This window comes from Paroedura picta, chromosome 7 (genome assembly GCF_049243985.1).
Source record: "Paroedura picta isolate Pp20150507F chromosome 7, Ppicta_v3.0, whole genome shotgun sequence".
Lineage (NCBI taxonomy): Eukaryota > Metazoa > Chordata > Lepidosauria > Squamata > Gekkonidae > Paroedura > Paroedura picta.
Window position 1 is genome coordinate 56,227,724 of NC_135375.1, and position 25,488 is coordinate 56,253,211.

The following is a 25,488-nucleotide window of genomic DNA, read 5'->3' on the forward strand; positions in this document are numbered from 1 at the left end:
GGTTCGCTGCCAAGTGTCCACAGTTCCTCCGGAAACGGATCCGGCGCCAGGTTCGCTGATGGAGCCAGAGCACGAAACCGATGTTCCTGGAACCGAGACAAAGCATCTGCTACCTCGTTGCTCACCCCCGGGACATACTTAGCCACAAAGGTTATGTTATGCTTAAGGCAGGTACACACCAATGCTCGCACTAGGCACATGACTCTATCCGAGCGGCTGGACTGTCTGTTAATGATGCGGACAACCGCTTGGTTGTCACACCAAAAAAGGACTCTACAATCCTTAAACAGATCACTCCATAACACAACCGCTACCACTATAGGGAACATTTCTAAAAATGTTAAGTCCCGTGCAATACCAGTGTCAATCCAATTTGTTGGCCATCGCCTGGCACACCACCTGTTGTTGTAATAAACCCCAAATCCAAGACTACCCGCAGCATCCGAATGCACTTGCAGGGAGTTCTCGGGGGAAATGGGCGTCTGCCATATTGACACACCATTGAACTGATCCAAGAATTCGACCCAGACCTTCAAATCGTCTTTTATAGCTTGGGTCAAACGAATGTGATGATGGGGTAAACTAATTCCAGACATGGACCTAGCCATACGTGCACAGAAGGCCCTGCCAGGTGAAATCGCCTTGCAAGCAAAATTGAGATGACCCAATAAGGTCTGCATCTCTTTAAGTGTACATTTTTTCTTGCAAAGCGCCTCCCCCAGCAACTGCCTCAGTCTGCATAGCTTGTCTGGTGGGAGCCGAGATAAGCCCGCCTCTGAATCCAAAAGAATACCCAGATACGTTAACCTAACGATTGGCCCCTCCGTTTTTTCATCTGCTAAAGGAACACCCAGTTCCTTTGCTAGGTCCTTGAAAATCCGTAAGCGTTCCGCACATGCCGGGGAGTCAGCAGGGCCCACCAGCAAAAAATCATCAAGGTAGTGCGTGATGTGGGGAGAACCTATTCTATCCTTAGTCACCCATTCAAGAAAGGTACTGAATGTTTCAAAGGCCGCGCATGATATGGAGCAACCCATAGGCATGGCCTTATCCACATACCAGCTACCTTCCACACAACAACCAAGAAGACAGAAATCATCAGGATGAACTGGTAGTAATCGAAATGCAGATTGAATATCACATTTCGCTAACAGTGCTCCTTTTCCACATGCCCTAACTATGGAAATTGCATGGTCCAAAGATGCATATCTCACTGTACACAAGTTTGGATCAATTGCATCGTTCACTGATGACCCCCTGGGGTATGACAGGTGTTGAATCAGCCGGTATTGCCCTGGCGCCTTTTTCGGCACAACCCCTAAAGGAGACACCCTCAAGTCCGGCAGTGGTGGCTCAGTGAACGGACCCGCCATACGCCCAGCAGCACATTCCTTACCTATCTTAGCAGCAAGGACACCCGGCAATTGGACTGCAGACTTCAGATTCCTACAGGTCGTGGCCATCCTCTGACCAGTAAAAGGAATCCTAAAACCTTCAGAGAATCCTCTGGCAAGATAATCCGCTGCTTCTCTATTCGGATATAGCTTCAGGAGTGCGAGTAACGCTGGAAGCCGAATGGGGGTTGCCGCCAAGGACCGTAACTCCGGAGGAACTTCAATTGGTGGTATCATCAGGCTTTGATCCCGACCCTCCCCCTTTTTTGGCAGAGGGCCAGCCCCCTCGAAAGGGGTTCTTGCTACCTGTAGACCTGTCACAATCTTTCTTTGCGTGTGACCCACCGCATGCCTCACAGCAATGATCAAAACGACACCTGCGGCGTTGACAATTGCCCCGATTGTATTCCCAACAAGTGCCCCTGAATTCACGTCTGGCTCCCGGCCTGCGTCTATCTGACTCAGCTCTGCGGACATACGGTCCCACCTTAACAATCCAGGCATCGTGATCTTTAAGATCCCACCGTGCCTGGATGTTGCCCGATGCTCGCTCCCTAGCTAGCAGGTCGTATGCTATGGCTGCATCATCACCTGATAGTGACTTTGCCTCCAAAACATGCGCTAAATGGCTAACCAGGTGCCAACCCCTCTCTGGATAAGCTCCTACAACCAGGCGCATGAACTCTGTATAGCCCCTCATCCAATTGGTGAAGGATCTATCAATCTGTACGGAACCCTTCTTTTTCTTTTTCGGACCCGTTCTTGGGGAATCACCCTCTGGAGGTACCATGTCAAACACGTCAACATAATAACCGTCCAGAGCTCGCTCCCGTATCTTCCTAGTTAAATGGGTGCCTGGGGGGTGTTCGCCTGTGGGGTAACCCAATGGGGGTTTCGGTGATGGACCAGTCCCCAGCTTTTCAGCATAGTAGGTGTCAGAAGAATCACGCCTGCTCATCAACCAAATAGGGACACCCGGAACCAACGAACCCTGAAGCCAGTAGGAACCATCCCTCTGGCCTTCAGAAGTTTCATCTTCTGAAGAAGAAGACTCACCCGAAGTACTGCACGTATGTCGAGCCTTAGAGCGTTTCTTCCCCTTCTTCTTTTTGTTCTGATGCGCATCTGCATCATTTCGCTCTGAACCTGCAGCTTGCGCCTCCCCAGGACCAGCCAAGGTACCCGCAGCCAAGGTGCCCACAAGACTCACACCAGTCTGGCCCTGCTGAGAGGGAATGGTGCTTATAGCAACTGTGTTAACCTGATCCACCTGACTCTGCAGGGATGTAATGTCGCTTGCAGCAACTGTATTAACCATACCCTGCTGAGGAATAGTATTACTCTGGCTCTGCTGAAAAGTAGTAGTGCCTATAGCAACTACATTAGCCAGACCCTGTTGAGGGATAACATTACTCGTGGTTAACACAGTAGCCCGATCCTGGTGACCAGGAGTAGAGCCATTGCTGTTTGCACTAACCTGAGCCTGCTGCACCATGGCAGAGCTGCCTGTGTTACTAGCAACCTGCGCCCGCTGTTGAGTCGCAGCTGGAACCCCAACTGAAGTGCACCTTGCTGGATTCTGACTTGGAGGAATGTGTTGTACCCCAAAAATTGGAGTGTGCCACTGTTGGCCCGCTCCCAAACTCGTATATCCCCTTGACATAGCCATGCCCTGGGGTCGCCAGTTATCCCCCGGCATGGCCACTTGACCAAAAGAACCTGAATGTCCTTGGGGTAAAGGATAAGCATTCCCCGTAGTAGGCTGCATTTGCAACCCTGGGATATTGCCCCAAGACTGAAAATCAGATAAACGATGAGAACTGTATCCAGCCTGTACCCCTTGTTGGTTAGCTGAATTCGCAGAAGCCATAGGTAACCAATATGAGCTACTGCCTTGACCATGTCCACCAGGTGTCAGGCCCACCGATTGAGGAGGCATCAGGCCCACTGATTGATGGGGCAATGGGGCCCCAACTGCACTGGAAGCATACCCAGGTGCGGTGTTACCTCCTCCTTGGGCTACCAACCCCCAATGTGACAGATCCCTCCTGGCCAGATGGCCTGAAGGCATAACAGTCTGAGATGGAGACAAATTGGCTGGGGCCTGAGGTTCATGCCACCAAGCCAGCCCTATACCATCCTGACCCTGTGCCCTTACCACTCCAGGTCCCTGAAGGAACCTGGGGTCGTATCCAGGCATAGGCCGCCTTACAGGTGTGCCCAAAGTTGGACCTGTGCTACCCACTCTTGAGGGCCCCGTCCCTGAAGCAGGTAAGCCACAACCCCCATCCCTAAACTTATGAGGATCCAACCCTTGTAAGAGGGGCAAACCATTCCCACCTCCAGATCCACCCAAGGGTGGATGCATCTCGCTTCCCAATACGGGCTGACCGACATGCGGCTGAGGAGAAAACTCATTCCCCCCCATCTGCCTGTCTTCGCCCTGTGGGACTGTACTGGCAGCAGCCATTCCGGCTTGCCGCCGAGAAGCGCCACGCGTCCCGTAGGCCGCGCTGAGGCCTGGCGCCACCGAAGGGGCCGCCTCCGCTCCCCCCTCAAGCCTCTGGGCACGAGGCCCTTCCGCCCGTCTGGCTGGATTTCCCCCACTGCGGGATCGTGCCGCCGGCTGTTTCCCCTTCCCCCCGGGCTTTTCCCCCCGGGAATCCTTCGGGCCCATTCCCTCAAAGCAAAAGGCCCCAGTAAGGTAAAAGAGGTTTTTTTTTTTTTTTTTTTTAGCCGCAGCCGAATCCCACGCTCTTCCGGATCGTCAAGGGAGGAAGGGGCTCAAACGCCCCCCTTCCGTGGCCTTGAGATCGCCGCCGAACGTCCCCAACGTCGCGAGGAGAGCAGGCCTCTCCAATCACTCCAGCTGCCTCGCGACGCGTTGCCGGGGCCGTCTGAGCGGGAAGAGGCTGAGCAGAGACCAACGGCTCCTTAAAAGGCGCCCGCTCAGCCCCGCTCCTCCACAACTGCGCCTGCGCGCAGTCCCCCCGATGCATGCTGGGGCTTGTAGTTCCCGCCCCCGGCCTGTTCTTCTGGCCGCTCTTCTTCCCCGCGGCAGCAATGGCCCCTTCGCTGATTCTCCGGGGCTTCTTAGCAGCTGTTTGATCCTTCTTTAGTGAAGTTCAGAAGGTTCTGATCAGATGGGTTTATTTCATACATTCCAGATGTTAATAGGACTTTTCTTCTGTCCGTACAGTCATTTTTCAGTTGCTCTCCTTCTTTACAGGAGGCCTTGTGAGTACCAAGCAATCCATGCTCCTGATTTTACAGGCAATTCACACTGCTGCGGTTTTCTCCTCAGGCAACCCTTGCACAATAACATCCTTTGAAGGACTCTATTGTTCCCCGCCCCAGTGCTTTACAAGTGTAAAACAGTGGGACAAGATAGATGGGGCTGACCTTCTGCAAGGGGGTCTAGGAAAAGCTTTTAAGTAGGGATGTGCCTGATTAATTTACTCTCAAAAATATTGATTTAGGTGTGCTACATTCAATATTAAAGCTTTTTTGTTGTTTGTTTTCTTTGGATTCAGTGAGAAACACATTTCCAGCAGTAGTTGTTTTTATCAATTCAATTCCAATCCTTTCTAGCATACCTTAGACAAGAGAAAGAATCCCTGTTCAGTGGGTAAATATCTCACGAGAGAAACAACCATGTAGCATTTCACATCCCAGGAAAGCAGATAGCATGACAAAGTGGGCACAGATATTATATTTTATATTTTTAATTAATAATGAATAATAAAATGTCATCAGCAACATGTCAGCAAGAACCTGTGTCATCTCTGAAGCAGCTATATAGGTCTTGGCGGTATCTACACCTTGCAAATGATTCTCCCAAGCATTCTGCCTGCTTTGGGACATTAACACATAAGTTAATGGGCAGAACTACTCTTTGCTAATAAATGCAACATCTGAAATGTTTACTGGATGCAGGCAATAAGATTGCAACTTCCAAGGGAGAAACTGAGGTATGGGGAAGGAAAGGAGATTTTTCTTTTTTATCTTTTGCTATTTCTGCTTAAAATCTAGTTGCATTTTCTTCTGTTAAGAAAAGCATTGTGCACATTATTGATTGCTGTTTCCTTGTACTGGTACTGGTACTGGAGAGGCATAGCACTTGCACCTTACCCCTTCTTGCTTCTCTCTTTTTGCTTCATTGGCAGTAGTGCCTTAGCAAATATGGCATTTGGCACTACACTCCTGTCACCCAGGATGTACAAACAAAACCCCTTCCCCCCTTCAGGTATAATTCCCAAGTATGGTATTGCTGAGGCAGGCAAGATCTACTGTTCAGATGGGATCTAAGTCCTCACAAAGCATTGAACAAGCAATGAGATTGATTTAAATAATTTGGAAAGACAGGCCAATGTGCACAATCCTCTGCCATATCAAGATCTGTGAATAACTCTGCTAATTGGAAAATGTCCCGGTTAATTAAATTACCTCACTATCTCCCCTTCTTTTGATTTCTTTGAAGTCTAACCCAAATAGCCAGGTGCCATAATAATAGGACATTAAACTTCTGAGTAGTGTAGACTGTCATTAATTTGGATCAGTAATAACTATATTAATGAATAGAAGCTTTTGATTAGTTTCTCTCCAAATGAACATCCCTGTTGTCAAATGTTGGGCCATTCGCACATTAGGCTGCTTAAAGAAAAAATTAGTGATAGATCAGGAATGACAGAGGAAGAAAAGCTGTTTCAAGCAGCAAAGGAAGCAAAATCTAGAACAGTTTTCCTGAGCAGCAGTGCCCATGGTGTCTGCCAATACCTTTCCTGGCATCTGCCAAGTTTTTCAGAAAGTTGGTAGTGCCAGGTAAGGCTTTTGGCTAGCAGGGCTTCTGATTGGACACTGAAGATCTGATCAGCAACAGCTGCCAACACAGCACCAGTATCTCCACCATGTGGCTACGGGAAAGTCGTGTGTCTGAAAGAAAATATATTTAAACAACATTTTAATAGCCTGTTAAATACAGCTTCTGCCTGAAATGTTATTGGAGTCATGTTTGACCTCACTCCCTAATGTTTTGTGTTTGGTTCCCCCACATATGGCAGCCACTTTGTGACTGGCTATGTCTCCATACTGCAGCCATTTTGTAGTTCTGCCTGCCACATTGTGTAATAATTCCCAAGGTGCCTGCATGCTTAGAACGGCTAGGGATCTCATTCTAGAACTACAAATTAGGGAACTGGTGTGTTCTTCATACCTGATGATAATGTTTGATCACATTGGTTACATATGGACTGGAGCACTCCTTCTGACAGAATATCTGCACTTATCATGTAACACTTGCAAAAATGGTTGAATAAAGTTACCTACTTGGCTGGTATATTAATGAGATGTGATGTGCTAAAAAGTGCTGAGAACGCTTTCCTGGGAGTAAGCCCTATTAAACACAGCTGAGCAGGATTCTGAGTAGAGTGCTTAGGAGGCAGCGTGCTATAGTGGTTAGACTGGGATCTGGAAGACCCAGGTTCAGAATCAAATTTTGCCATGGAAGCTTCACACACACTCAGATTAACCTACCTAACAGGGTCGTCGTGAGGACAACACAGAGGAGAGGAGAACAATGTAAAGTCCTTTGTATTTCCATTGGGGAGATAGGGTACACCAAGGAGGTAAATAAACAAGCGACAAGAATTGCTCTCTGTGTTACATGGCCAACAGCTTGTAAATTCCAGTATTTGGAATATATTTCTTTCATGGAGAAAAAAAATCTTCCCAGAATTAAAACAGACTATAAAGATGTGTCTAATAGAAATTCTAGATTATTTCTAGATTATAATGATCAACTCTGTAGGCAAAAATGGCTACTTTGGAGGCCAGAGGCACTGTACGATTTTAAGGCCCTCCTCCAAATCTCCAGGAATATCTCCAACCTAGGGGTAGCCAACCTCCAGGTGGGACCTGGAGAGCTCCTGGAATTACAGCTCATCAGCAGAGTATAAAGATCAGCTCCCCAGGCAGAAAGGGCTGCTATGGAGTTTGGATAGGGTTGAGGACAAGAAACATTTAAGCCCTTCCACGCAGGTTGTTGTGTAGTTGAAACACTTGAGGCCTACTGCACAGGGTTGTGGTGCAGATGAAACAGGAGGCAAAAGAACCTCTGCAACAGCTTCCAGTATCACATGCACAACAACTCTGTGTGGTAGATCTCAAATCTGCAGAGAGTTGCTTGGCTGTTTATTCCCTCCAGCAGTATGGCCAGCCACAGCACTATTTTAAGTGAGATGAGGCTTTTCTGTGGCCTCCCTGTCAGCTAACTGTTTGGCAGAAGGGGAAAGCTCCCCCCCCTCAAAAGGAAGGCCCTCACCCATGCCCTCATACCCCCCTGCATTGCTCTCGGAAACGCCTCCATCCCCTCAGTCAATGGCTGTCAGAGGCTCCTTTGCAGCAGGCCTGAAGAGAGGAGGGAGGGAGCGCACTCACCAGTTTCCTGCCAGCTCTGTCAGGGTTCTGAGGCAAGTTACATTTGGACATGACAGTTAGGGCAGCCTTGGGGCGAAAAGGGCTGGCGCAGCCTGTCCAAGCCTCTGTTCTACACTCCCTTGGCAGCCCTACTGACCTCCTCTCCCTGCGGTGGTCAGGGGCAGACTGGCAGTGATGTCTCCAGATTGCCCCTGGCTGGGCTGGGTGGGTGGGCCCTGTCAGAACTTTGGCCCAATGATTGGGCCAAAGTCTTGAGTGGGTGTGACCTGTCTGAGGCTTTGTGCATCCCAACTGGGTAGAGCTCTGTCCTGTCCTGTTGACTGCCCAATCAGAAGGTGCTTCCCGCCTTCTGATTGGGCTCTCATCCGACTGCCTAGAACTCTGGTCTGTCCAGGTGAGACTTCACGCCTTCTGATTGGGCCCTCACTCGGATTGGTCCCGCCCACTCTCCGCCCACTTAATCCTTAACCAATTATGTATACCACTTCCCGAGCAGTTTTAAAATGGTCAGAAGTTTGAGGAATGAAATAATTCACTGTGCAGCCTCTGGCTATATTATAAGGCCACTGTGTCCTCCAAAAATCTAAATACAAATGCAGAATGGAACAAATAGCAATCAACGTCTGTTTGACCTTGCTGAACTGGTTTTCTTTTTTTCCTTCTGCAGCTGGCACTGCTTCACAAAATTACTGGAGGTGGCAACAAAGAAGGTGCATGTTCTAGCTTTGCAAAAAGAAGGCTACTGTCATGAAATGCTTAAGATAACCATCTTGGCAGCCTTAAATTGTTTCATATTAACACACACGAACAAGACTGAAAGAGCATTTTCATATGTATATGTTTGCTTTTATAGAATCAAGAATTGCTCAATGTTCCATTTCACCCTGAAGATATGGCTAGGTTTTGGTTTGACAGCCATTCTGGAAAATATACTGAATTTCCAAACAAATTAACATGCTTGTGCTGATCTATGCCTTGAGCAAATGTTTTACAAACTCAGACAAGACAAGAGAGTTAACTATTTCAGTCTAACTACTAAATACAAAAGTCCATTTCACCTTTCATTCACACGGAGCTAGATTATTGGAGTATAATCAGTACCTGCCTCTCCTATTTGGCACTGAACATAGGACTGCTTGTAAAAACACCTGCCTTTGGCCTCTTTTACACATAGTTAAGGATCACATAACGAAAGCACCTTTGATCTCATATTCTAATTGTTAAGTACACGTGTGCATGATTTCAGTGCTACTTTGAATGTGCAATAATGGAATCTTGATTGAAACCTAAATAGATGTACATAGAATAAAGAAAGGCAAAACTCTAACAATGTGAGTAGGCAAGGGAATTATATCTTAATCAATGCATTTTTTTAAAAAAGGAAAACAGCATAATAATTTTCATAAATATTTGTCTGGTAAGGATATTGCAGCATTTCTCGAGCATTACAAAGCATATTTTGAGGAGGACAGAAGTCCCCTCAGTGTTTATGCTAAATAACAATTTAATACTGAAACTGTAAACAAAGAAGGTCATTCAAAATATGAAAAATCAAAGAAGGGCTTCCAGATAAAGGCTGTTTTATCTAGTTTCAGTTTGTTGCTAATTCTCTTCTTAAAGCAAAGCATTTCAAGCAGTCTTGTCAACTGCAGATATAATAACAAGCACTCTAAATATCCTGAGCACAAAGCTGTAAGTTATAGGCACCGTTTTACTAAACGTTTACCTTAGTGGGATTCAAGCCCTAAACTTGATAACCAGAATAATCCTTCTTCTCTCCTGTGTGGCTAATGAATCTCCTAAATAGCACTGCAATCCACAGAGTTTAGTGTGCCACCTCTACACAACTGAAAAATATCACAAACAGAGCAGAAATCCGTATCAAATCCATCTTCCTTAAAACCTTTGAAATAGATATTATGTATGCACAGCATGGGGAAGTATTTTAGGAGTGTCCTGTAACAGTTGGCTTTGCACAGATAGGCCCATCCATACTTAAGAAAATGGCCAAAAAAGTCAGATATTAGAGAGTAGGGTTGCAGCTTTGGGTTGAGAAAGACTTAGGGGGTGGAGCTGGGAGTGGCCGAAATTTGAAACAATGAAGGATCTCAGTGGAATGTAATGCTGTGGAGTCCATCCTCCAAAGTAGCCATTTTATCCAGGGGAACTGATCTCTGCCACTTGAAGATGAGGCATAATTCCACAGGATCCCCATTGTAAAGTAGGAAGTGAGCCAGGAAATCTATCCTCCTAGGCACATGCTGTGTCAGATTCTTTACAAATAACTTTTAGGATCCAGGATGCTGTATAACATAAAATAAACTTTATTAACTATTACATCCTAGAAATCAGTATTAGAAGGAACAGACTGACTTGAGCCCCCTTATCTACTTTGACCTCCTGGGATATAATGTTAAGTAACAAATGGATGCCATTTCACATTTCTCAAAGTCCTTACAAATGGATACCATTTCACATTTTTGAAGGGAGAGCAAAGAGATCTGAGAAGCATTTTTTAAAAAAGAACAGACATCATCAGAATTCATGAATTTTTATTATCATACGTGGAATGTATATTATGGTATACATTCAGGTGTGTTCATTCTGATCCCTGATACTCAGAGCACATTGGGCCCTACCAAAAGTTACAGTAATGGCCAGCTGTACATGATGCAAACAGTGGTGTATACAAAGATTGTGAAAATACTGACACACAAAGCTTCCATGCTGTATTGTCCTCCTTGCACAGATGGTTCTTTATTAATTAAAATTGTTAGTGATAAAGTGCCATATTGAAACACATGTAGCTCTTGAAACAGTATTTTTAAACGAGTTGTTGTTAAAGTGGGATGATTTGAATGGTCACAAGTATTACAAGATAAAAGAACATTCTTAGCCTAAGAAGGCTGAGGGCATACATTGGAATACGTGCCAAATTTAATTGGTTATTCTGTTGTGATCAAAAGCATTGCTGAATATGAGTCAACATGGCCAGTGGTAGAATTCCTGACATAATCTGGCATAGAGGTCATTTTGTACCAGCAGATTTCCATTATTTTAGCCCAGCTTTGAATAAGCATGAGATTGCCAGAAATCTGTGAATGTGAATGTGTGTTTTGTACTGAGCTAAATGCTTGCTCCATTGCTCCATAGGAAAAAGTTACAGCGCTGTATATTTCAATCTGTGATTTCTGGAAAAACAAAATAAATGTTTTTGTTGCCATGGAGAATGGCAACTAAGCTTAGAGTTTTTGCAAGAAAGCTTGGAAAATCCTGGATCAACCCCAGAATATAGGATTTATATACTAACAGTCTCAAAACTTGACTATCAATGGACAACTAGGTATAGTGGTTAAGAGTGAAGATTTCTTAGCTGGAAAATCGGGTTTTGAGTCTACACTCTTCCACATGAAGCCAGTTGGGTAACCTTGTGCCAGTCAGAGCTTCCTCAGCCTCTCCTACTTGTGTTGTTGGTAGAAGAAGGGTAGGTGAATGTAAGTTGCATTGAGACTCCTTCAGGCAGTAAGAGTTCTTCTTCTTCTTCTTCTTCTTCTTCTTCTTCTTCTTCTTGCATCTCAGTGTTAGAAAAGATATAGGACCAAGGATGTGATAATGGCAGAAATTTGTTTTGAGACCTATGGCTGCAACCAGGGTTGACTCTGAGTTTTTAAGTGGCACATTCTTCTCACAACAACTTCATCCTCCTTCATTCCACTGGAGTTCAGACTTGTTCAAAGGTATTAAATTCCACTGGAGTTAGCTCTGTTCAGAGGTCTTACAAATCATAGCTGAATTAAACAATAGCTAATATAATCATCTGTACATGGTCCATTCATCTAATTATAATGAATTGGTGGTAGTAGAAGGTGCCATAGGGGTAGCTCAAACCAGGATGAATAACCCTGGCTTGTAGATGGTTTAATAACCTCAATTATAGTTAAAATAAAACAAAGTTTCCTGTTATATCTAACCAAGCCAAAAGTCAGAAAGCAGCAATGAGTGTCTGATGTTACCTATTGCTGTTGCCCATAAGCTGCTATCACAACTGGCTACTCCTGATGAACCTGGAGGGAGCCTGGTTTCCTCAGGGAACCCAGGTGGCCATGGCTTCTGCTTTGCAGGACAGCAGGACAGGGCTTGGCAGAGGCCCCCACCAAGCTTCTCATAATTTGGCAGCTGCTCCAACAGTGCTCATTAGTCTTAGCCCCAATCATGTAAAGACTATGGTTTTATTAGATGAATAAGAACCCCCCCAGATTCCCTCCAGCTGTGGTTTAGCTCTCTACGTGCCCTTCCCTAAACATATTTGTCTCATTTAGCTGGGTTCTCTTTTGGTCTCTGAGCATAGCTATAGCGGGGAATGAAATCAGGGAAAGTTGCAGGAAAGTAAAATGTTTTGGAGTGGTTCTTCACGTTTCTCCAGTGCACCTGTCTTGTTGTTAAAGCAGCCTCCATTCTATGTTCAGAAATGAAACAGCAGATATTGCTTTTTATTCTATATTGGATCTGAGAATTAAGCAAGCTATAGTTTTCTCAGATAAAAGAAGAAGAAGAAGAGTTGGTTCTTATATGCCGCTTTTCCCTACCCGAAGGAGGCTCAAAGCGGCTTACAGTCGCCTTCCCATTCCTCTCCCCACAACAGACACCCTGTGAGGTGGATGAGACTGAGAGAGCCCTGATATCACTGCCCGGTCAGAACAGTTTTATCAGTGCCGTGGCGAGCCCAAAGTCACCCAGCTGGTTGCATGTGGGGGAGCGCAGAATCGAACCCGGCATGCCAGATTAGAAGTCCGCACTCCTAACCACTACACCAAATCAAAGCAACTTAATAAAATAGAATGTTCCAGTTATATCTTGTTAGGTAAAATATTGTTATTAAAATGAATATATTAACTGTTATTCATAATGAATAAAGTCATTGTCCCTCTTCCCCGTCTTATAGTAAAAAAAATTGCAAAGTATGCTTAGAAATTACAGTTGGGAAAACAAGAAACCATGGTTGCTTTGACAAATTTGTACACATAAGAAGACCTAGTATCATATTGTTATTATATGCTTCTAATTTAAAATGTTCATCTCAATAAATGTTGAATACATGTTTGAAGAATTCACTTAAACGTCAGAAGAGACCTGCTGGATCAGACCAGTTCTCCATCTAGTCCAACATCATATCTCACACCATGGCCAACTAGTTTCTCTGGAGAGCCACCAACAGGGGAAACATAGAGGCTGAGACCTTCCCCCGATATTGCCTTCTGACTTAGGAATTAGAGGTCTAATGATTCTGAATGTGGAGATTCCTCTCAGTCACCATGGCTTGTTGTCACTGATAGAACTTTTATCCTTGAATTCCTCTAATCTTCCTTTATTCCAGTGGTCATCACTAAACTCTTTGTGTGAAGTGGGTTTGAATAAAAAAATCAACAGTTGATGATGGAAAATACAAAATTGGGTTTATGATGTCTGTTATAGGGATGTGCGTTTCAGACTCCGAAACACCCGAATCAGGGCCGATTCGGACATGTCCGAGCCTAAAACATTCCGAAACGGACCATCTGCCATTTTTAAATGGCTGAATCAATGAGATTCGGCCAAATCGCAGCCGAATCTATGAGATTCAGCCGAATTTAGCAGCCGTTAGTGGCCTCATGGCTGCTGCAGCCTCCTGGCTGCTTCTGGAGTTTCTTCCCTGAGTCCCCTACAAGTTTCAGGAAGATTGCACCAGGGGGTACCATCCTAGGGGCTCCCAAAGACCATTCCCCATAGAAATTTATGGGGAAACATGTTCAAATCAAAGAATCTGACATTCCATTATATCCAATGGAGCAGATAGGGGTACTCTCTTTGGGAGCCTCTAGGATTGGACCCCTTGGTCCAATCTTCTTGAAACTTGCAGGGAGAGCCCTCTCTGAGCTCTCCAAGAAGTTTCAGGGTGCAACATACACCCCCTCCCCTCAGCCCCCGGGAAAGGTGGGGGAAGGATTTCCAATACAAGTCAGTGGCACAATTGACTTGCATTGGCTCCAAATCGATTTGGAAGGTTCCAAATAGATTTGGATCGATTTGGATCGATTCGGCCGGATTCGGATCCAAAACAGTCTGAATCGGGGGCCCCTTGCACAAGCCTAGTCTGTTATCTTTCTAGCCAAATTATTTGCCTGTTCCTAGTCAATAGGCTGAATTCACAGACTCCCTTCTGTGAAGTGAAAGTGTGCACCTGATGAAAAGCCTTTTACTCAATAGAAGGGAAACTTTGGATCTCACCCAGTTGTTTGTTACTCAGACAGAACAATGACAACTGTATCCAAGTATCTTCAGCTCTCTGAGAAAGTGTGGTCTGGGCAAAGGGTTAGTTTATTTCTCTGTGCATGTTCAGTCCATAATGCAGATAACTTCTAGGGTCTCCATTTTCTTTGCTGATGTGGCTGATTGCAAATGAAAGCTGATCATGTATCAAAATAGTTCATATCTTATTGTACCACTTCACTGCTCTAGTTCCATATGTTCATAATCTAAATCACTATCTTCTTTATACTCACTTTCCAGTGGGCTTCCTTAAAATTCCGTTCCCTCTAGTTACTTTTATTTTTGGATATAATCTCTGTCTAAAGGGAGTCATAATATATACCAGCACTTACAACATTGGCCAACCACACAGGCGTTGGAAAGAAAAACTCTTTAAGTAGTTTTTCTTTTCAGCTTTTAGCTCTGTTAATGCTGCAGCCACTGCCAGAACAGGAAATCTGCACATTTCCCAGGGGATATTTGGCACTCCATGTGCCTGTTCAGATAATGTCAATATTATTGCTCTGAATTAGTACAAGATGATGAAATGTGACTTGAGCAAATGCCATTTATATATATATTTAAATACTTATACTTACATAAAAGTTTATGTAGTGTGTTGATTAGCTAGTCACTTTAAGTAAGTATTTGTGAAAATTCCTCTGAGGTAGAAAGGTATGAAAAGAGGCTTTTTTAAAAGGAAAAAAATCATGTGAGGTTTTAGTTACACTGGTAGAACAATGTGGTCCTATGCACAGGGTATACCAAACCTCAGAGTTTATTTAAAGTAATGGCCTCGAACCTGTATGCCTGCTTTTCCAGCTGTATTTACTAACTATCTAGAATGATGGAAACTGATATCCTTATTCCAATAGAAACACATACAGTGTAGATAAAAAACTCGGGACCATTTCAAGTGTTGCAAGTGGCAATAAAGGAAAACGAGAAGTCAAGCTTTCTGTTTCTGTGTTTGTTTTTTAAGCTCTACTGCATTTTCTGCAGGAGGAGAATATTCAAGCTCTTTTTTTCTCAGAAATGACACAAACAGAAACTATGAATCATATACACTTCCTTTTCCAGCATACTTGAATTTCCCTATACTGAGTGGCATATACTGAGTTACAAGTTGGATCCTATGGCTTAAGTTCCACCAAAATCTCCACTGGGAAAAGAATTTTCTTTCAGCAGAGTGCAACTTCTCTGCCTCCCCTTACTGCTTTGAACCAAAATTTCCCCACTAGGAGACTCTCCCCCAGGAATAGAATGAGGGAAGATCTTGCATTGATAGGGCAAATTGGCATAATGCACCTCCCCACTTCTTATGGTAGCAAAATGTTTCCTCTTCTCAGAAGTATTCACTCCAAGGGATTGCGGTGTCCTTTGATGGAGAAAGAGTTCTTCTGATTCAAGAAGCATTTTCTGTCAGAAAGCCTTAGTATAATTGAGTCACTGAATCCCATTTAGTTGAAGGAAGGGACCCAAAGGATCTTGCCTATTGGAATGATCCTATGTACTATGAATGCCCAGGATGATGGCACTCATAATTCATAAGATCATTCCAATAGTCACACCACGACACCTTTAAGCAGTATTTCAGGGATTTAGGAATCCTGGGGGGCAAAGCACCATGTTGCATGGGGAGGTCTATAGGAAGGAAGGGAAATGGGATTATTCTAACAATCAAATATGCTACTAGTGGAAGAGAAAATCGCAAAGTGATATCTCCACATTTCCTCTCTTCATTGCCATCTTTTCAGAGATCTGCTCAGGGCAGATCAGAAATTAAAACCGTACAATACCAATCATTTAAAAATAATATAAAAATTATCTTTAAATAGGACAGGGTCCTATTAAATAAAAGAGTATGGCCACCAGGGGAGGAGTTAGGGCGGGCCCTGTCCAGGATAAAAACTCAGAGGGCCCAATCAGGAGCCGCGAAGCGGCTCCTGATTGGGCCCTCCGAGTGTCCATCCAGGGCCAAGCAGCCAATGGGGAGGCGCGCAAAGTGCCTTCCTATTGGCCCCTCACCAGGACAGACCAAAATTCCATTCACCCAGCCCAGTCTGGCCGCCAGTCTGCTCCTGACCACCAAAGGGAGAGGAGGTCAGCAGGGCTGCCAAGGGGGGTGAGAACAGAGGCTTGGACAGGCTGTGCCAGCCCTTTTCACCTCAAGGCTGTCCTAACTGCCATGTCCAACTGTAAATTGCCTCAGAACCCTGACAGAGCTGGCAGGAGGCTGAAGAGTGCTCCCCCTCCCCCCCCCTTCAGGCCTGCTGTGAAGGAGCCTCTGACAGGCCCTGACTGAGGGAAGGAGGCCTTTCCAAGAGCAACGCAGGGGAGCTTGAGGGCCTTCCTTTTGAGAGGGGGGGGGACTTTCCCCTTCTGCCAAACAGTTGCCTGACAGGGAGGCCACAGAAAAGCCCCTTCTCTCTTAAAATACTGCTCTGGCCGGGGGTTAGACACAGCCAAGCCATGTGTCTTTCTTCTTTGCAAATCTCTGCAGATTTGAGGCCACTGCACAGCGTTATTCTGCAAAGGAAGCTGGCTCTTTTGTTTCCTGTTTCATCTGCACAACAACCCTGTGCAGTAAGCCTCAAGTCTTTCAATTCAACAACAACCTGTGTGGGAAGCCTTAAATGTTTCTTCTCTACCACAACCCTGTCCAAAGTAGCCCTTTCTGCCTGGGGAGCTGATCTTTATACTCTGCAGGTGAGCTGTAATTCCAGGAGCTCTCCAGGCCACACCTGTAGGTTGGCTACCCCTGGGTTGGAAATATTCCTGGAGGTTTGGAGGTGGGACTTCAAAATCGTACAATGCCTCAGAGTCCAGCCTTCAAATGAGCCATTTTTGCCTGCAGTTGGTAGGGAGTGGTGCAGGAATGTCCCTCCTGGACTATGGGTTATGGCCAGCCCTTACCAGCAACTGATTGTATTCTGGGGTGCAGACAGGCAGACCAGCATCAGCCCTGTGAGTCTGGAAAGTGCAGGAAGATCTAAATAAATATTTACAGCCTGAAACTAAATAGAGAACAAGTAAATGTCTGGAGACACATCGTAACTGAAATAGTAACTGGCAAATAAAAAAAACAGTATTAAAAACCTTACTAAGGTCAAGACTGCTGTGCACAGACAGTCTTCCTCTTAGGGTTGCCAGCTTCCCTGTGAGGCTCGCTACCCCACCTCCCTCATGGGGAGTCTGCTATGGGGAGAGAAGGGGGAGACGATTGGAAAATGCTTTGAGACACCTGAGGCCTGCTGGGTCACTGCGGCCCATTCCCAGTTCTCTCAGATCTCTCACAACCCTACATACCTCACAGGTTGACTATTGTGGAGAGACAAATGGAAAAGGTGTTTGTAAACCACTTTGAGACTCCTTTGGGTAGTAAGCAATAGGGTACAAAAATCTGTTCTTCTAAGGAGCAACCATGAAAGAAGCATATGGGCACATAACATTTTACCAACAGTGAAAATATGGGAGACAGAAGGAACAGGGTGGACACCTGTGTACTGTGACTACCCTATGTGTATTAGGGCAGAGGGGCATTTCGGTGAATGTGGCCTAATTCACACAAGAAGGGAAATGACGCAGAACTGGGGGGAATTGGTTGCCAGGTAATCTTCCCTTAAGAAGAGTCTCCAGTCTGATTTTCCCTTCACATATCTGAGGACATGGCTCTGGAAAGCTCATCTGTAACCACTATGCCACAATTCCCAAAGGTCACTCCTCTCCCACAATCAATGAACATTCCACACCACAGGTTCTTGACACCCATATCTCCACACCCATGGCCTCATTTGCCATCATGCCACCACAACCTCCCACACAACACACATGACAACCCCATGCCCTTACAGACTGGACAACTCCTCCCCTTCCTCTTCCCATTGCCAAGCTCTAGCACCCGTTGTATTCTTGGAGCCAACGGGCTTTGCCCCTAGTCAATAATAAAACAAGTAATAAAACAGATAATTGCATTAAAAAGCATAAACATGCAACACATGAAAAATTCCTCAGGCTGGAAGCAGACCATAAAACAGCTAAAAAAATTTAACTTCTCAGTTCATATGTTTTGGCCTGGTGCCTAAATGCTCTAGGCAAGCTTCAAATGAGGCTCTAAGCCAGCTTCAAGAAAAACATTCCAAAGATGAGTTGCCACCAATGAAGAAGCCCATTGTCCAGGGACTATCACCTCTGTTACTGAGGGCTAACAAAGTAGGGGATAGGGAGGAGAACTTAACTGCCAGGCTGGGATGCATAAAAGGTGGCAGTTGTTCGAGTACCTTGTCATCATTATTATTATTATTATTATTATTATTATTATTATTATTATTATTATTATTATTATTATTATTATTATTATTATTATTATTATTATTATTATTATTATTATTATTATTATTTAATTTTTAGACCGCCCTTCTCCAAATAGGTCTCAGGGCAGTTTACAACATAAACAGTTAAAACACAATAAAATCCCCATAAAGACCCCAATTAACATTAACTTTTAGCTCTGTTTACTAGGCATACTACAGATCAGATCAGAAATCCTTCGTTGGCATCTAAAACTATCACAATAAACTTAGAATCAATAAATGTCAGGGTCAAAGTTGAATAAAAAGATATAATGAATACAAAGAACCCAAAGGAAAATAATAATTAGGCAGCATGTTGTCCCTAACACTTATCCTGATGCAACTTCATGATGCCTTGCAAAAGTTTGTTATTTCAGAGTAGTTATTATTCAAAACAAAGGAAACCCTAAGATCAGGGAGTCCCGTCTTATTTAACAAAATGGGGCTTAAGTGTTTTGTATGAATGTTTGTGTATAAAAAAGCACATGCAAAATAGCATCAATGTTACTTGTTTTACATGGACATTATCTGACTGAATATTGGGTATATTACATTAACATAAGTAGGATTTTGGGGCCCTGATCCAGATAGTCTGTACCTCATCAAATCTCAGAAACTAAGCACGGCTGGCCCTGGTTAGTATTTAGATGGGACACCACAAAGGTGACTACACAGAGGCAAGCAATGGAAAACCACCTCTGAAGGGACTTTTCCACATTCTCCTTTTCCTTGCTTGTATGTTCCTGTTGCTTTGGCAGAGGGCGGAGAGTCCTGCTCTGCATGTTTCATTCCCTTAGTGATTGATTCAATATTTAATTTTTTTATATCTGGAATATCTCCCTGCAGATTTAAACTGCACGTTTTAATGCTGGACATAAAGTTACATCATACCAGCTAGGGGGAACAAAACCCTGCATTTACAGAAAAACACAAGCACAGATTGCAATCCCTATGGGGGTCTCCATAAGTCAGCAGCAAGTAGGCAGCAAACAGCAAATGAAAAACAAAGTTGGATGTACTCAGAGCTTGGATCACTGTAGCCCAATTATCATTTTAAGAAGCACAGTCATTTGCCAGTACTTTTGTCTACAAGGGTCTCCCAAGCTCTGACAATACCTGCTTGGGAGTTACAGGACTGCTCAAAAAGAGGCAAGAAGATAAGAATATTAATGAATATTATTGCTAACACCTTTTGGTTATTGTCTGACACTTTTTGGAAAAGCAGAATATACAGTATTTGCTGGCGTATAAGACTACTTTCCCCCCCTGAAAAACATGCCTCCAATTGTGGGGGTCGTCCTATACACCGGGTGCACTTCAGTTGGGATAGACATAGCTGCCCATAGTGGCCCATAGTACTGTAATGTAATGTAACAAACTCTATATTTTGAGTGGAAATATTGGGGGGTCGTCTTATACGCCCAGTCATCTTATTCGCCTGCAAATACGGTATATGAACAAACATATAAAATCATAAACTGAGTCAATGGCTACCTTTGGTGACCATCTCCTATAAAATAAAGGAGATCCAACTTGAGTTAAGGAACAGTTTGTTCGGTTATGAAAACACCCAAAGATCTATTGAAGTTAAGCATAAGGCACTTTATCCTAAAATACATTCATATTAAAAGTGATCTTCATCAGAACACAAATACCAGTGAAGCCCTGATCCCAGTCACACACAGTCGCCCTTCATGCATGCATTATTGTCTAAATCCAGAACTGCATCCTGGCAGTTCAATGGGACCAAAATAAAATTTGAAATGTAGAGGGATATTTAGATATAGATCTGAAATCCTATCAGTGAGTCACACAACAGTTTTTTTGCACTATAAATCTCCCTTAGACTTGCATTGTAATGCTTCATATGTATGGATATTTCTTTTTAAATAGCTGTCTGTATTTTCAAATTTCTTGAAGTTCTGCCAATCAGTTCTCTAGTCTAGAATAATGAGAAATAGCTAGTTGAAAAGGGGATTAAAGCTCCATTTATACTGAAATTCACCTCCTATGATAGAAGGATGTGTTGACAGAATAATTAACAGCAATATTGATAGCAGAACTTGATTAAAGTGTAAATAAAGTTTTTTTTAGAAATTGTCAAAGGCTTTCATGGCCAGTCAACTGACTGGTGTGGGTCAACTGGCTAGTGCGGCTACAGGCAAAACAATAGGGACTAAATTTACCAGACCATGGCCACACCGTCCCAAAACCCCACAACAGCCAGTATTTAGGAATTAGCACCCTTGACAGGAAAGAGGAGACACAGATCAGTTACTAACTACATCTGTAGCTCAGAGAAAGGGTAAGACTGAGTATGACACATCTGAAAAAGGGGAAATTTCCCTAAGAGGAGTAATCTGGAGACAGACAAGTGATGACACTTAACAAAAGAGAAGGTGCTGACCTCACTATCCTATCTAATTATCTTCTTGCAGACCCCTGCAGGGTCTTCTTCTCTTCTTCATTGTTCAGCAGACATTTTCCAACAGGATGACTGCAGATTGTTTTGTTGTTTCATTATAACAAATTGGATTTTACTTACAGATACTCTACATCTGTGTGTTCACTGCACACATTTTGTATCATGAACAGCATAATGTATTATAAGTACATATAAAAGATCCATTTGTAAGATTCATATATACCTACATTCAGCATTAGTTCCATTTTTGGTTGACTCTAATACAGTTTTTTATTCTTCTTCTTCTACCACTGGTATACATTAACAGGGAAGGAAATTCTAATTTTACTTTGTTGGTATATAAATGTGCCATTTCATACAACTTGCTGTGTTTCTTTGTTGTAACTTCTTTCTCTCTGTTTTAGCCTGAGGCTTTGCTTTTATTTGATCAGTGCAGTTTATATCATATTCCAGGCACCATTTTTCCCCCAAGAGAAAAACAGGATTTCAGATTTACTATTCATGATTCCTAAGGCGAACAGAAAGGGCATCAGCTGAATTAATGTTTCCTTTACTGTTTTCAGGGCTTATTAGTTTTATTTCTATTAGCTTAGAGGTATTCATTCTAATACATTTCCTGCCATATGACTGGCATTTTTCTCACAACAATATAACTTGTGCTAAGCAGAAAATTACCCAATCTGATTATTAAATAACCTATAAATAATTAGTTTAAAATGCTCACAATGGAAAATGATAACACACATTAACATCTGTTTGCCAAAACTTTAACAGCTTAGTATTAGTCTTTAACAGCTTTAGTATCAGAGCATATGACCTCCAGTAATTCTACAGTAGGACTTGGATATCATTTCATTGGTGTGGGGGGATGGGTGTATATATATACACACACACAAAGAAAGAGAGATATGATTTAGTAGTCATTACAGAGAGTTGGTGGAATGCAGTACTGGATGGATATGAGCAGCTTGACAGAACATCTTGGCAACAGGACCTTGTAATTAAGGGTGACTTCAATTTCCCTGATGTGTGCTAAAAAACAAACTCTGCTAATTATCCAGAATCATGGAACTTTCTGACCTGCCTGATCAACATTTTCATTTATCAAATGATGGAAGAGCCTATGAGAAACTTGGCCATACTTGATTTAACACTGATCAACGAGCAAGAGCTGGAGGATAGGGTGAAGGAGGTGGGGACCCTGGGGAAGGGAATGACCATGTTCTCCTAGAATTCCTTTCGAGATGGGTGGTCAAGGAAATTCTTAGTTGGACTTGTATGTTAGACTTTCATAAGATGGACTTTAATAAATTCAGAGACATGATGAGAATAATCTCATGGACAAGGATGCAGAAAGAGAAAGGACCAAGTGATGTATGGGTATAGTGATGCTCAAGCCATCGCTATACCAGCAAGATAGAAATGGTAGAGAATCCAAGAAGCCTATTTGGATGAACAGAGAACTTCAGGAGGAGCGAAGGGAGAAAAAGGAAATTATCAAGAAATGGAGGGAAGGACAGACTTCTAAAGAAGAGTATCTGAAGGTTATAAGACACTGTAGGTCAGACATCACAGAGACCAAAGCTGAGAATGAGCAGAGGCTTGTCAGGGAAGCCCACTATAACACGAAAAGCTTCTTCAGATATGTGAGGGGCAAACATAAGGTAAATGAGGCAATAGGCCACTGTTGGGTGAAGACAGAGAGACTCTGACAAAAGACAGAAAGCAGAAAGGCTCAGAACTTATTTTGCCTATGTTGTTTTTTTTTTTCCTGAAACACTTGAATACATCTAGGGATGGTAGTAGGCAAGGTATCATGTCTGGGTGGCAAGTTGACCTGGACAGAGAGGTTGTTGAGAAGCACCTGGCTGCACTGGATGTATTCAAAACCCCAGGGATTGATGGTGTACATCTAAGAATACTCAAAGAACTTTCTGGAGAGTTTCAAAATTCTTGTCCATCGTCTTTAGGACCTCTTGGAGGACAGGAGAGGTGCCAGGAGACTGGAGGAGAGTGAATATTATTCCAATCTTCAAAAAAGGAAGGAGAGATGACCTGGGAAACTATAGGCCAGTGAGTCTGACCTCAGTTACAGGGAAGATAGAATCATACAATCATAGAATAATAGAGTTGGAAGGAAATTCATGGGTCATCTAGTCCACCCCCCTGCACTATGCAGGGCACTCACATCCCACATCCCAATCACTCATCATAATGGAGCAGATTTTAAAAGGAGCAATTTGCAAACATCTGAAGGGCATTTTGTTGATCTGACCAAGTCAGCATAGATTTGTCTCTGACAGGTCCTGCCAGACCAACCTGGTTTCCTTTTTTGACTGTGTGATGAACTTACTAGGTCATGGAAACTCAGTTGATATTGTTTACCTGGATTTCAGTAAGGCTTTTGACAGGGTTCTTCTTGATGTACTGGTGAGCAAACTGGAGGACTGCAGACTGGATTTTCAGATGGTTAGGTGGATAGGGAACTAGTTAGAAAACCTCACTCAAAGAGTAGTTGCCAGTGGTAGTAATTCAATAAAGAGAAGTAATTAAATAAAGAGAAGAGCAGAGTTCTACATCTGAGTCACAAAAATGAGAACCATGAACTTCTGGGTAGCAGGGTGTGTGAATAAGATCTGGGGTACTTGTGGACTGTAAGCTAAATATGAGCAGACATGTGGTGGTAGAGACGGTGAATGCAGTCTTGGGCCGTATCAACGGAGGCATTACATCAAAATTGTAAGATTTCATAGTCCTGCTGTATACCATATTGGCAGAATGTGTCTGGAATACTGTGTGCAGTTAGGAGACCTCACTTCAGAAAGGTTGTGGAGAGCCAGCTTGGTGTAATGGGAAGCAGCACCAATTTCTAATCTGGCAAGCCAAGTTTGATTGTATGCTCCTCCACATACAATCAGCTGGATGACCTTGGGCTTATCACAGCACTGATAAAGCTGTTTTGACTAAGCAGTAATATCAGGGATCCCTCAACCTCACCTACCTCACAGGGTGTCTGTTGTAGGGAGAGGAAAGGGAAGACAATTGTAAGCCACTTTGAGACTCCTTCTGGTAGAGATAAGTGGCATATAAGAACCAACTCTTCTTCTTGTTCTTCTACAAAATTGAGAGGGTACAGAGGAAAGGGATGAGGATGAACTGGAGCCTGGAAACCAAACCTTATGAGAAAATGCTAAGGGCCTTGGGAATATTCAAACTGGAGAAAAGGAGGTTGAAAGTAAACATGATTGCTCTCTTTAAGTATTTGAAAAGTTGTCACTTAGAGGAGGGCAGGGACCAATTCCTGTTCGCAGCACAGAATAGAACTTGCAGTAATGGGTTTAAACTTTGTGTAGAATGCTATTGGCTAGGTATGGGGGCGGGATTTTACAATCAGAGTAGTTAAAAAGTGGAATCAACAGCCTAAGGAGGTGATACTCCCCCTCACTGACAGTCTTTAAACAGTGTCTGAAGAGATAGTTGCCTAGCAGGAGGGCAAAAAGGGGCCAGCAAGGAAGACATACATACAAAGCAATAAATTTTGGCAATGAATTGGCCACAGCTTTATTTTCCAGCTGGAGCGGTGGCACAGCCCAGGGAGACTCTGGGCTACCTCAAAGTCAGCCGACTATGAGGAAAGCAGATCCCAGCAACAAGCCCACGGTTGCCGAGTGCTAGACACCCCCAGAGCCGCTGGGATAAGCGTGGGGAAAGCAGCCACTGCAAACTGGCAAGTGGGTTGGACTAGATGGCCCTTATGACCCCTTCCGACTCTATGATTCTATAAAAAGGGCATTTGGAGAGGCTGGCACAGGTGACTGACCTTCATCTCATTTGTACTGCATTCCTTCTAATTCAATGGTGATGGTTTAAAAACCATCCCTCTTGATATGTTCATCCCTGATGGGATAAAGCAGACAGAGAAAGGAGATATTCATATCAAACATTGCCAAATAATTAAGGATTATGGTAGGACTTAATTCACTTGGTCATTTCACTTTTCTCCTTCTGATAACAGAAAATCTCAAGAAACATTTATTCATTCCTGAGCCATAGGAACTGATACATGGTACCCATCACATCTGCATAGCTTCAGCAACAGAATTACATCATGTGAGTTTGCACAATACTCTGAAACACAAAACTGGTATACAAAAAAAACTCCCTCCCCACCCCCCAGAAAACCCTCCTTTGAACCATGAAAAGGACAAGCCTTGTACCTTTTCTGAAATAATAAATCCAGCAGTGATCTCTGAACAGCTCATTGTTGTCAGCCAATTGACCACAGTTATAAAGAGGTAGACACCATCTTGTATCAACTGTAAGGGTTAAATGTAAGCATGTTGTACGATATCAGGACTCTCTCAAAACCATCAGTTAATCCCATCCATGAAACCTCATTTGGAGCATTCCTGATTTCCCCTTTTCAGACCTCCGACATAGGCTATTCCTTGAAGTCCCTTGTTCCCCACGAGCAGCAGTGGGGGACATTTTGGGCTGCAGCAAAAAGGCCAGTGAGGAAGTTATGTTCCACAGTTGGAAATCCCTTTTATTTGAGGAGATTACAGGTGGACGCAAATCCCTGAATAGTACTTCCTAT